Genomic DNA, 14,921 nt, shown 5'->3' on the forward strand with positions numbered 1-14,921 from the left:
AACATTTTCTGTGAGGGTTAGGTTTAGGGGTTGTGTTAGGTTTAGGGGATAGAATCTATATTTTGTACAGTATAAAAATAATTATGTCTATGGAAAGTCCTCATAATGATAGGTAGACCAACGTGTGAATGTGTGTGTGTGTGTGTGTGTGTGTGTGTGCGTGTCATTTTTAGGAAAAAAAAGTATGCATTTGTATTCATCGTTTTCCCAAATAAAGACATCCCAAAATGTCCACAGTGGGAGGTGTTTTTCTGATTTAGCTCACTAATATATATATAGTATATATTTGTCCCCAAACTAAAGCTTACTGCCAAGTAAGATATGTTCTTGGATCATCCTATTTGTTCATAGAAAATTTTTTTTTGTCCAGCCGGACAGATTGTAGGGTTAGGTTTAGGACGATGGGGTTCAACAACAGTCCTATCAACCATAACATTTTAGGGTTAGGGATTGAACTGGGGCATCAACAATATTCTTATCAGCCTATTATTTCTGTTTGATTTTAGGGGTAGTTAAAGGTGCACTCAATAACTTTTGTCTTTGTGTCATCTTGGACTTTCACTGACACCTCTATTTAGAATAAAACAGTTTTTATAAGGTTACTGAAATGATTGGAGTTCTCATTTTAATGTAAGTAGTCTTGATTTCCTACATATATTGCAAAATTACAATGCATGTCTTTAGTAGTTAAACTTTTCTAATGGGGAAAGGGTTACTGAGTGCACCTTTAATAGAGTTTTGACACAAATATTTTGATCTGAAAACACATTAAAGCTACTAAGGATTTAAGAAAAGGCTAAGAAAGCACATTTTATTTACTGCTCATCTACATCCTTTGAAAACAACTAAGCATTGAACGCAGTCCATAGACAGATTGATCAGCTGTAGGATGTGCAAATCTGTAGAGATGTGACCTTTTGAGGTTATCTCTCCTCAGCTGCGCGAGATTCATTAGCATAGCTAATCATTCCCACACCAACAGATTGGCTATTTTTCCTCTTCTCTTGTTCCAAAGTCATGGATCAAAGTTGGCTCGTAGTCAGTATACACTTAGAGTACCAATCATTACAAGTGCTATTTTTTTTCTTGCTTACTAGCACAAGGTTGAAGCAGGACTCACAGTGGTTCAATAAGAAAGAGGGGCAAAGGAAAGAGAAAAAAATGGCTGATCCCAGATGGCACAACAGACGGTTTTGTGTGTTTCAGACAAAAACAGGAGAGCTGATGTCTTGGAGAAATATGAAACAAAAAGCACAGTTGTGCCTTGCACAAAAAATAAAACAGAAATAGATAAAATGCACCTCACAGCTCATGGGATTATAGGATTGAAAGTACACAAAGTAAACTCAAGAATTTATGGCGCCCTTCATTAAAATTGAGCAAACATTTTTATGTAAATAAGCAATGCATAGACATAATCAAGTGTTATTTTCCACACAAACATAGAGGGAAGTCATATGCCTAAACATACTCAAACAGAAAAAAAAAGAGAGTAAAAATAGTAACTGTTTTGTTGAAGTTTTCAAGGGTTTTATTACATTGAACTATATTATTAATATGTTTTATACTTGAGGCCATTTGTAGCAGCTAAATGAGATTCTAATGTTTTAAATGAACATATTTTTCATTTAGTTTTCGTTATTTTGCAAGCTCATGATTTTATATTTGTTTTAGGGAAAAAAATCCCTGTTGACAGCAGAGAGATGGGACAGACCTATGAGATTGCAAGGCTATGATTTTGTTGAAGCCACAAGGGATTTCAAATTCATAAAACAATAAATTATCTTCATAATCATTTTCATTAGCAATAGGATCCTTGTTCAGAACATTGAAGATAGTCTTGATCTTGAAATATCTTGGAACCTTGATAGCCCTTGTCCAATATTGATTTTGTGTTTCCACATATTTGCATTGATAATGAGGCATGTTTGGGGTCATTGCCCAGTTGAAAGGTCTATCTGGGAATCTTAACCTCCTGGTGGAGACAACAATGTTTTATACTAACATATCATGGTGCTTATTGAAATTCATTATACGATTGATCTTACCAGCAGCCAAACAGCCCCAAACCATTGACTGTCTTGCATCACATATGGTAATGGATGTCAGAGAGATTTTAGATGCATACAAACTCATGTTTATCACCAAGCCAAACAACACAATAAGGCTTGAAAAATAATTTTGTATAAATAAAAGTTTTACTTCCCTACGAGTTTAAGCTAGGGCTGAAACGATTAGTTGACATTATCAACAACGTCGACAATAAAAAATTGTCAACAAAAATGTTTGTTGTGAAATAGTCATCTGATTTAATTTAACACAACATGATATCTTTTGAAACGCTAATGATGAGGCGTGAGAGCAGCACTTCATCTCGCACTTTATTGAGGAGAGGAAGAAAGAACAGCTCACAGTCCAGACGCTCTCCAAACTTTCCAAACAGATTAAGGTGATGTAGATCGAAGAGTATTATATATATTTGTCAAAAACTTGATTGTTTGGGCATGGGTGGTTCTAGGGGTGGGCTAATGGGGCTCAAGCCCCGAATGCTTTTAGATAAGTCCCAAATTATTTTATCATCTTGTAGTGATGGCAAAACGTGCTCCATATTAAGGATGAAGCTCCTAATACACACATTGGTTGGCAAAAATTTTATATAAACTCAATACTTTTGTCCCTTCTTGCAGAATTCACACACCCTTGAACGAGCTAAGTGAAGTAAATGATGTTTTCTTGTAGAACACATCACGTCAGTAAATTTTGGACTTTTGGACAATTGGCATTAGTTAAATTCAGTTATATTCAAATGAGTTATATTCAAAGTACTGTACAACATAGACTTATACCATATTGTCTGCCAGTGTTTCTCCTAAATACTATTTCTCAAACTGCTATTTTCCCAGTAAAGCATGGCGTCCGGTCTATACATAGCCTCTTGTCCAATGAACATCAATCATTGCTATAGTACATTGACATCTACAATACAGGTATCTAGACTCCAATTAAAGCATGGCTTCAAAGGGGCACCATGACCTTGTGTCCACAGAATCCAAAACACATATTTGCGTAGTTTAAATTAAATCATATTAAATTAACTAATAGCTCGACAGTGCTGAACTCTACTTACACTTTTATTCAAGAAAGTGTTTAAATGTACTGTATCTACAGTATATAATCTGACTTTATAATCTGATTTGAAAAATGTGGCAATATACTTTAAATGTATATATGGATGTATAATCTTCATCAGTACTTCCTGGTGATAGCTATAATCAAAGGTTTTCCTAAATCACATAAAGCAAACAAACAAATATGTTGTTATTCTACAAAAATATGATTTTGAAGATAGAGTATGTGTCGTAACGTTTATCTTTCAATTTAGGGTTTGATTAAAAACACAGACATATTACAAATCCATATTTTTTGTAGGCCAAATAGGTAAGAAAGAATCTGCCTTGAACATAGATGTAAATGTAAAATGTTAAATTACCTCTGGGGAACATTTACTATGGTCCCTATGACATTTAAATTGTCATCCAGAGAATGGGTCTCACCATATTAGTAAACACAATCCTAGATTGATTACACACTAAATGAACAAATGTGAATTAAAAATTTATTAGACAGCTTTGGAAGTGTGCACTTATAGCTTGAGAAACCGATAGGCGCTTGACCTAACATTTGAGCTGTCTTTGAGCATGTGTGAAAGGTCAACTGATGCCGCTGGATTGGCGAGCAACTTGTCCAATATGTGCTCAATAATTGATGGACATAGATGTGCTTGGCCTGTCTGCAGTGGTATTCAATGCAAAAAAGCATGCAATGAGTTTGAAATATTGGATATAAACAGAATAAAAAGAGTGATTTATGACATACAGTACCATGTGTGTACCACATACATTCTATCTAAAATACTATCATTGATTTTAAATGCTAAAATATCCTTAAAACAAGATATATGTACTTGAGATCCAAATTTAAGTAAGATAACGCAACTTATCACATTGGGGCTTTTACTTGATATTAATTTGATATGTGAGTGAAATAATATGTTGCATTCTATGCGTGAACTTTCTGATCTGCAAGATGATTTGACTGTATATTTGACTGTATTGTGTACAGTAAATAATCATATTTCATAAGTTATAGAAATGGAACACTTCTAATTTGTCAGCAAATTAAAAAGCACCTAATAAGAGTTGGTTATAGAACCTACATGCACAGTAAAGTCTTTTAAAAGGCACGCTTTTAGTATTCGCCAAGCAAGTTATTAATTAATTTGATGATTTATTTTTCAGCTTGGACCATCAAAAGTATGCCAAAATATTGATTTATTATTACTTAAGTGACTCAAGTGCGAGCATTTTGCATTCCAACAGTGAGAATTTCTCACTTCCGAATCATATTAAATCAGCCTTGCTTTGCCATCTTCTGGAGGAGAAGGACACCAGTCTTATGTGAATCTCAAGTCAAACACTGGACATATTTGACTACACTTTGACAGCAAAACGCTTTTGTGAAAAGACTCATAAAAATAAAGGAAATTAGCCAAAGTGAGAAATTATTTGACATAACTTAATGATATGTTATTTTAATATTTATTTATAAATAAAAAGATATGTTGCAAATTGCAGTTTAGCTGTTTTGTTTTGGCCCCATTGTTAAATGTTTTTTTTTGGTTAGTTGATTTTTTTTTAATTAGCCGCAAATTCCACGATGGCCTTTTTGATTATTATTATTTAAAGAACAAATGTTTATAGTTCATTTGAAATGATTGTGTCATTATTAGCCTATATTGCATTATTATGCATAGTCCATCGCGTTAACAGTGCAATATAAGCACAGAAATTATATGAGCAGATTTTTTTGCAATTTTTCGCAAGATTTCTTAGCGTGGCTTGTGGTGGTCTTGTAGGACTCGGACAGACCCTTTTCAATTTGTGCCCATATGTTCAACAACACTTCCAGCTTCGGTCACTTGGGGCAGTGTTTTGAATTTTGGTACGTACCGACTGATTTGAACTGAAGAACATTAAATGAAATATTGCAAAATTCACAGTGTGATCAGTCTGTTGGAAAATAGTTTTATTTTATAATCTTTTAACATTATTTTGTTTCTTGAGTAAATTAACTTTACACTTTATATTACAGTGTCTTTGTTACATTGTAATTACACAAGTAAGTACTGAGTAATATTAATTAAAAACATGTACATATTTTAGGGTCAAAATTTGGTTTATGGTTAGTTACTTGTAATTATTCATAATTTACTGTTATTACTATAGTCAATACATATAATATGTGTAACAAGGACACTATAAAAGAGTGTTACCTACAGTAAACGTATCTTGTTGTAGAATCCTTCTATATTTCACCGGAAAACAAGCCAAAGACACTTATAAAACAATGGTTTCAGTGTGAACTGAGAATTCCTTTATCCTTCTGAGAGTAGATTGTTTACATTGAGGAATAGATTACATTGGAGGGAGATAAGTTGTTATTATACTAATGATGCTGATGTTTTTTTAATCACTAGTTTTCAACACTTTCAATGGCACCTTCAAAGTATACACATCCTAATCCTACAGAACAGATACACATTCAACAAATTGTTGGCAAAGGTATAAAACCCTATTAAATCCTTCACTAAAACATTTCACGCTCTGATAAAATATTTACAGTGTAACTCATTTGTTGTAGCTCCACCATGCTAGCACTTAGTATGGAAGTACTTGCTTTTCCTAGATGAACAATGAACTCCTGTGAAATGATGAAAATAAAACTTCAAGAGCTTTATGATGTGTGACCCTTGTCTGGCTACAGTTATAGATCTGCTTTTGTTACAGGTCCTAAAGGACAAATCTTCACTCACACACCATTGGCGAGACATGAATTAGATTATGTCCTTAAACCTAATGTGAATTTATGCTCACCGCTTTTACAAACATGAAGTACAATAAAAAGTGTGTATATTTATGTTTGATAGTGACAGCGGTCAGTAAACTGGTCTTGGCTTGATGATTGTCTGGTTTAAAGGATTTATAGTTTCTCTCTGACTGATCGCTTTGACATTGACCTTCAACTCCTGTTAGTGGTGAAGCTCAGGAAATTGTGGCAATTTTTGTTGTCAAGTGAAACTATACAGTTAAAAGACACTTTACAGTTGCGTGCAAAAACAATGTGATTTATTCACAATTGTTGATTTATTCACATTGTTTTTGCGTGCACAAACAATGTGACAAAAATAAAGTATATATATATATATATATATATATATATATATATATATATATATATATATATATATATATATTTGGTAACTTTTACATGAATGTTCCCTTTGTTGAGGGTTCATAAAGGGTCTTACTAATGATTAATAGAACTGTGACACAAATTGTGCATCATTGCCAGTATATGGTGTACCAATGCGTGCTGTCCCATTTCAAGCACTGATTGTTATGAAAAATGTGACTGTCTTAAATATAATATCACAATGTAAATGAAGAGTGACATTTTTTTTCTCGCATTCATTAATGTAAATATCATTTCAAAATTTCTTTCAAATTTGGGGTAAAAATATTTTCTGTTTTAATAACCTTTGTCAAATATACCAGATATTTAAATGAACTATGAAACTTAGACATAAATATTATTCTGCATATAGATACTATAAAGACATTAATAATTAGCATGTATTCTTTAGTGAATTTGATGCCGTATAAGAACACATTTCTTTTAGTATTTAAGTAATAAGTATTTTTTTTTAAAAGTGACAAAAATCCATACTATTTTGAAAATGGGTTATTCAAAATGTAGTAGTGCAGATCATTAAAAATTGTTGTTCATTTTCTGAACAAAAGTTGTTTGCTGTGTTCACTGTAAAATAAAAAAATTAAAAAACAAGGTGTCTGCAAATTTTTGGCCAACGCCTTTATAATTAGTTATTTTTATCACATTGATATACACACAGAAACAGCATGATAAAATGGCCCTTTTCCCACAAAAGCCAGCAAATTTGCTGGACAGTGAGTGTATTTTGATGTAATTTCTGAAGTATCCACAGCAACATCAACAATGTGGAGGTACTGCTGTGATGCAGGACAGCCGGATAATATGCGTGCCTCTCATCTCTGAATAACGACGTGTCAGGCCTTTACTTCAGCACGCCGCTCTTCTTCATGCCTCATTCATTCACGTCACAGCAGCAGGCCGTCAGGGGAGAGCAGCGGGCACACAAAGACAGACCCTCATTGATTAATGGCCTCCGAGATGTCTGCTCCAGAGCGGGGTCACAACGGTTACTCCATGAATCCGGATAAATATACAAATGAGAATAACGACCACAACGCCATTTTAGTGAATATCATGGGCTGTTTTGGTGGTTTGCCATTCAATAACTAGGGTACCAAAATAATGTAAAGTATGTTTCATTCTTTTTCCAAAAACAGTGCTTAAACTTTAGAAAATGTTGATAGCTAAGCATCATCAGGAGCTTAAACTTAATATTACTGTATGTGAGCTTTTATGTGTCATTTTACATTTTCTATATGAGTTTTGCAATTTTTACAATTTTCTAAAAAACCTTGTTTTTACAAATGTATCTTTAAAACCATGATTTCTGTGATTTGGTCATTTTCTAGCAATAAACATTAAATATATAAATAATATTAAAATATTAATGATAAAAATTATTATTCTAATTATAATAAAAACTACACCCGATTGAGTAAATAGCCTGCTAATTTTAAGCTATGACTCAGCAGGGGCAGCCTAGTTTAGGACCAAATGTTGGTTTAGTTTTTGATAAACGTATATATTTCCCTTAAATTAAAGAAAAAAATATGTGTTTGTATTTAATCTTACAGTAAGTTGGATATGCTTGCCGGTCTTTTTGCACTCAACACTGCATTCTTCTCTCTTTAATTATTTATCTAGTACTATTCTATGTTTTTTTATGCAATTTTCTTCATTATTATTTTAATTGTATTTTATTCTCTTATTTTTATTTCTTAAATTGTATTCTCTATGCACATAAAAATCTGTACAACACTGTTTTAAAAGGCGCCATAAAATAAAGCTTTAACAACTTATGTACAACAATATTTGTCAAAATTTAGCGAATGGAATTATATGATTTATTTGTCTTCCCGCCATGCTGTGATGGGAGAAAATTAGATGAATAAAATATTTTTGGTAATAAAAATATGTCAATAATTAAAAAGTATTTTATAATGCAATAAGTTAAATATCACTATTTTGAGGGGGCAGGGAAGAGGTACATACAATTGACAGTAGGTTCACAAAGGCAGTCTGCATGTTATTACCGAGACTTCCAGTACCCTACGCTCAACCACATTATATCGACTCACAGGTTTAGGTTTGTGGGTACAGTTTATTAAATATGCATTCCTCTTCAGTGTATTACAGCCTATACAACTGAAAACACACTAGTCGCTTGACTACTAGCTTTTGGCGCCCCTCCATGGACATTACACCCAGAAAATGGAGCTCACACGTGCCCATACATCCAACAACACTTACTGCTTTGGCCACAGGAGGCAGTGTTCCAAATTTCGGTTAGCACAGACTGATTTCATCTAAAGAAAAGTCAACCTGCTGTTTCCGATTTCACTGTGAGATCAGTCTCTAATTGATGTGTTTAAAACTAGCTACTTTTAATGATAGGTTAATTTTATGTTAGATACATTTCTCTAAACAAATTGGGATTAATGCCTGTAATACATAAAAAAGTCACACAAAGTACACAAAAGATACACAAGTATTCAAACGTATTCCATATTCATGAAATGTGCCAACACCCCCTTGCCCCTTTCACCCGATTCAACCCATGCATCCTCAAATTATCTCCCAGATGCCCCATTATGCCATCTGTCATCGGTTCTTGGTTTGAGACACCAGCAGGAATTCATTGGTCTGGATGGAAAAAACTAGACACTCCGCTCAATAACCCGCTCCATGCATGTGTGCTCTGCTCAGCTGCTCACGGCCCAAGCGGGCGCTCCACTCAAGTACTGCTCACGCTTCGCTCAAATCCCACTCCGACATGAAATTTCTCTTTAGTTTACTTGGTTCCAAACATGCACACTGGGGGTAGCTAGAGTGGCCCAAGCAACTGCCTCTTGGACTACATCGGTTGAGGTGCCCCTCTGGGTGAAATATAGACTATAGGGTGACATTTATTAAATGATTAAATGATTAGTAATGTACACATCTGAAATTATGTGATTGCATTGATGTACTTTAGTATATTTAATCTCGCTGTTTATTTTGGACTGGTTTACAACTGCTGTTAGAATATCGGGTCTACCAGACCTTCCTTGTCGTTTGAAATCAGACAAATATTTCTCTGTTAGCACATATGTCAATAAACATCTTCAAATAATGCCTTAAAAAATTTCAGTTCTAAATGACCTTTATTTACTTTAAACAAGTCATCAAACAGGCCTCTACATGTGATCAAATATAGATGCGTTGGCAAGGAAACACGTATATATGCAAATTTGCGCTTTTCAGTTTAAACTGCACCTGAGTGACACAACCAACCCAGAAAACCACAATCTTTGTTCGAGTCGTTTATGGCAATAATGAAAACATGGACTGATACCAGGAAAAATATTGCAGGTAAAAGTGAAATTCATAATTGTTCATCAGTTGTCTCCACGGAATGATTACACCGTTGATTTGATCCATTTATAGGCTTCAGATTTAATGCTATCAGACTTTGGGTCTGTAAATTAAAATGAGCAATTTCTCATCCTAATTTTATGTTCAGTTTTAAGGGTGCATTGAGTTATCCAGAAAAGAGCAGTGAATGTTTTTCTCTTTTTCAGTGTTGTTGCTTTATTAATATTCCATACAATTTGATATGTATGAATCATACGCAATCTAAAGGACTGTGGTTATTTATTTAATAATTATTATATTAGTAGATACCATGTGCCCCCTTTGTTTTTCCTTGATATTTTTAAAGCATTATAAAGTGAATCTGGACTTTATATGTGCCAAACGATCATGTCTTCTGCATGCACTCTTTATGTGTACAGCAGGGTTTAACCATGGATTTAACAAATAAACATTTATTTATAACATTTCACTTATCGTTAAGGTATGGATTTGTCTTTGGGAAACTGACCAGCAGTTATGAGCCACTTTATCCCTAAGTAGAAATCGAAAGCAACAGGGGGTTGATTAAGTGAGATAATACTGCAATGACATTTTCTAAGAGAGAGCGGAAATCTTTACCATTCAAATGATCAATTGTACAATGGAGGCATGAAATTTGAATGCTCCGCCTGCAGATTAGGACACACTAATCTACAAGATCAAACATGTTTATTGGTTTTGATGGAGGGAATTTTTGTGTTCGCCAGGATTCAAGTAAAAATGCTTTGCTAATATACAGTATTATTAAGCTTACATATTCAATTGAGGGTGCTAAAACATTCACAATCCTGCAGAACCGGGCCTGCATTAGAGGCAGCTGCACTGACATGTTGGCAAAACAACAAGATACCTTACTTATTGTATCAATTAATTTATTATGGAATAGTAGTGTAGTCTACTAGCTCACCTTTTGCTGCGCTACCAAGGCATAGCACATCCTCGTGCTCTTTAGCAATGTGACACGTACGATTCCAGAAGGAATATTTGCTCATTCTCACGGCCTCTCCACACTCCCTTTCGATTTCCTCATTCTTGCTTTGATTTATACTTTGCATTTATTTAGGTTATAAGATTTGCAACTTCACTAAAACAATGTTAGAGCTCCATAACCTCAGGACAATTGCTTATTTCGCAGATTCCTAAACCAGCATGTCACAAAGCGCTTTCTGGGTTGAGCGAGCAGCACTGTGTGGCCTGAGAGAGCTGAGCAGAATCTTCAAAAAGGGCTCTGCGGCTCCGCTCAACGCTCCCCGCTCGCTCCGCTCACATGCTCTGGTATGGAGGTTACATAGAAAACAGGAACCCATAAAAATATCAACTAAATGGCTCTTTGGATATTTGAAACAATACAAATTCTGTCATCATTTACTCACCATTTCATTCCACACCCATTTGATTTTCTGTCTTGCATGCAACACCAGCGGCAGACGTGGTCATCATTTACTTCCATTGAATGGAAAAGAGCAGCTTGAGAATTAAGCTAGATAACTTCTTTTTTGTTCCACACATTTAAGAATGTCATACGTGTATGGAATGACATGACTGTGAGTAATTGATAACAGAATTGATAACAGAATTTCGCTGACTTCGACGTTGTGTCAAAGAAGCACCACTAGGGGTCTCTCTTGAGCGTCAAATATACCTCTGATCTATGAAAAAAGGCCAATGAGAAGTTGGCAGACAGAATTTGCATGTCCCGCCCCCGGACATACAGGTATAAAGGCGGGGAAATGTTTCATTCAGAGCTGATGGTCGTGTATGCAGCGAGCTGCGAGTCACACACGGGTTCCTCTACCTCTGAGCGATCTGCTGTTGGATCTACGGCGCACTTCAGCGGCTTTCTCCTTCTCTGCACGGCAGTGCAGTTTGCCCCTTCCCACATGTGACCTAAAAGCCCACGTGGTGTATGTCACCACTCTTACCTCCCCCTCTCTGGGCAGGTGTGGTCTCCGCAGGGTCTTTTCTCCCTGAAAGAATAGGAAACTGGGTAAGACCCCTTCCCCGATGTGTTTAAGGGCCCCAGCCGTTGATTCTATGCGAGAAACATAGAGAGAAAAGAGGCCCGTCACCTTGTTCCCCTGTCTAGGGTAACTATAAGTATTCTGACGACTTTATGGGGCATTGGGGGAAGGGTATGAGCAGTCTGATACAGCTGGTCATTTTGGCACATCATGTACCTGCCCGCTCCTGTGTCAGCAGTACACGTAAACAGCTTAGCACATGGCGTGATTTAAATTGGACCCCTAGTGTCGCTTCTTCGACTCAACGTCGAAGTGAGTGACAGACGGGGAACATCTAGGTTACGGATGTAACCTCCATTCCCTGATGAAGGGAACGAGACGTTGCGTCCTCCCGAGCTGAGCCGAACCACTGTTGTGGCCGGACCATTTCTGAATGAAACAGACCCATTTCCCCACCTTTATACCCATATGTATGGGGGCGGAACATGCAAATTCTGTCTGCCAACTTCTCATTGGCCTTTTTTCATAGATCAGAGGTATATTTGGTGCTCAAGAGAGACTCCTTGTGTTGCTTCTTCGACACAACGTCTCGTTTAGGCAGTGGATGATTTGTAGGGGATAGAGGGGTCAGAGTGTGACTTTCTATCTGCATTAGTAGTGGAGTATGTGTAATTTATAATGTTTACATATTCTGCATTCAGGGATTTCTCGCTTACACAGTCACACACGATCCTTTCTACTTTAGTAACCAAACTAGTAACGGAGGCTTGGGCTATTTCTATGCATGATGCTTAAACATTGGAGTAAGAAAGTAGTTCTACACTTATTATTAAGCGTATTAAGGATGAAAACCTGATATTTAAATACATTTACATGTTGAAACTGTGATATATTCTAATGTTTTTATGTCACTGAAACATTTATCATAGCGATATCTTACCGTTCGTTCTCTTCCTTTAAAGAAGATCAAAAGATTTGCAATTACCTTCAGTAGCATAAGTTTCATGAGAACACTTGGAAGGACATGCCAATCAATCACTGAACTCAGAAAACACTTGAGCTTGCACGCTCATGGTTGCCAGATTGCACAAATAGAGCATAACACTGGCAGAATACTGTATATCCAAGCTGTGCAAGTGTAAAGATCTAAATGCGGGTTTGCATCTCTGGCATATCTGGCAACCCCAAACATGTCTATACCTCAATCTACACAGCTTATCTAATCACCACTATTATCAGAATTAATAAGAATTAATATAGTTTACCTGCATGATTAGTTCTAAGTAATTCATTACACAACTGATCTAAAGGGGATGTTATGGAGGATTGTGATTTTACAAGGGGGATACTTTTTGGCATTTCTTTCATCAAGGGGGATGGAATCCACTCTGATCCCCCCTCTACTCGAGCCTTGGTTATAGGGGATCTGAAATATTAATATGATGCTATAATGTAACTAAACTAATATATTTATAAGCAAAATGAAACATAATGCATTTGAACATGCAATAAATCAGAAGATTTCCGAATCAGTTCTCTTGCCTCTAAAAGTGAACATTCTCCAGGAGTGAGCGTTTTATATAATCTGCAGCAGTGCTTAATGCACCATATCATTAAACAATATGAACGTTATATAAACATATGAATCAAACTCACTCAGAATGCTGACATGGTTTTCCACACATTTTATTATCCCATATCCATGTATGTGCTTACAGACAAATGATATGGAACAGTAAAATCACTCACAGAAAAGTTTTACTTCCATCTTGCCTGCATTTGTCTCCAATTTCTGTATCTATTCAGTATCTATCGCCCTTCCTGGACACATACTACTGTGCACGTTCAGGGAGGACTACACTTGGCATTAAACTGTAGCAGTGAAAAGTGACCATAAACTTCTGATACGCCTTGCGTCTGTTCCTTTTGCCTAGGCTTCATAGACCATATAAACCTCTATCAATAGCCGTCCAATGACAGATTGTCATACTTTTCTTTCGAGTGAGGTTTGGGAGAGGGGGTGTGTGTTAAAACTGAGCCGAAGGTTCATTGGTTGCTCCCACGTGTCAACGCATTTTTAAACTCGATTGTCAAATGGATAAAGAAAAGCCACACTGTAAAAAATTTTCCTGTAAAATAACAGTAAAGAGCTGGCAGCAGAGACGCCAGCAGTATACCGTTATTTTTATGGTATTCATACGTTAAATGACTTTACGGTAGTAGTCTGTAAACCAGAAAAACTGTATATTTCTGTATTTCTATAATTTACAGTAAAGAGCTGGCAGCAAAGACGCCAGCAATATACAGTTATTTTACAGTAGTAGTCTGTAAACCAGAAATACAGTATATTTCTGTAGTCACTGTTAAATGATTTCACAGTCTAATACAGTAAAAAAATAAATGCAGCATATTTCTGTGATTATTTGGAAATTACAAAAATATTGTTTAGGTTGTTACTTTAACTTCTCACAGTATACTGTAGACAGGCACAATAGATAATACAATAACTAAATGTATTAATTTATTCAATATTGATTGCAATGAACTATTCTCAGGCCTATAGACAGTTTCTTATGATATGCATTATTGTGAATATTATGCAAAATAAGCAATACAAACTTCAAAATCAAAAACCTTTATTTCAAAGAGCAATGTCAATATTAACATCAATACAAAAAAATGGAAAAAAAGAAAATAAACCCTGTTGGACGACGCTGAGAAGAGATTTCTAGTAGCAAACAGAAACAGCCTAGTAGTGTCTGCTTTAGACTATGGCAATAAACTTAAAGACTACTTAAGGAACATTAAAGGAACAATCCACTTTTTTTTGGAAATAGGAAATTTTCCAACTCCCCTAGAGTTAATCAGTTGAGTTTTACCGTTTTTGAATCCATTCTGCCGATCTCCAGGTCTGGCGGTAGCATTTTTAGCATAGCTTAGCATTGATCATTGAATCTGATTAGACCGTTAGCATCTCTCTCAAAAAAATGACCAAAGAGGTTCGATATTGTTCCTGTTTAAAATGTGACTTTTCTGTAGTTACATCGTGAACTAAGACAGACGGAAAATGAAAAGTTGTGATTCTCTAGGCCGATATGGCTAGGAAGGAACTATAATCTCTTTCCTGCGTAACAATCAATGAACTTTGCTGCCGTACCATGGGTGAGCAGGCACAATGTTATTACGCAGCGCCTGAAAATAGTCCCCAGCTATAACTTCCAACGTGACCGCCACTAAGTTTCAATCGTGGCGTAATATCATTGCACCTGCTGCACC

Source organism: Xyrauchen texanus, chromosome 44 (assembly GCF_025860055.1).
Source record: "Xyrauchen texanus isolate HMW12.3.18 chromosome 44, RBS_HiC_50CHRs, whole genome shotgun sequence".
Classification (NCBI taxonomy): Eukaryota; Metazoa; Chordata; class Actinopteri; order Cypriniformes; family Catostomidae; genus Xyrauchen; species Xyrauchen texanus.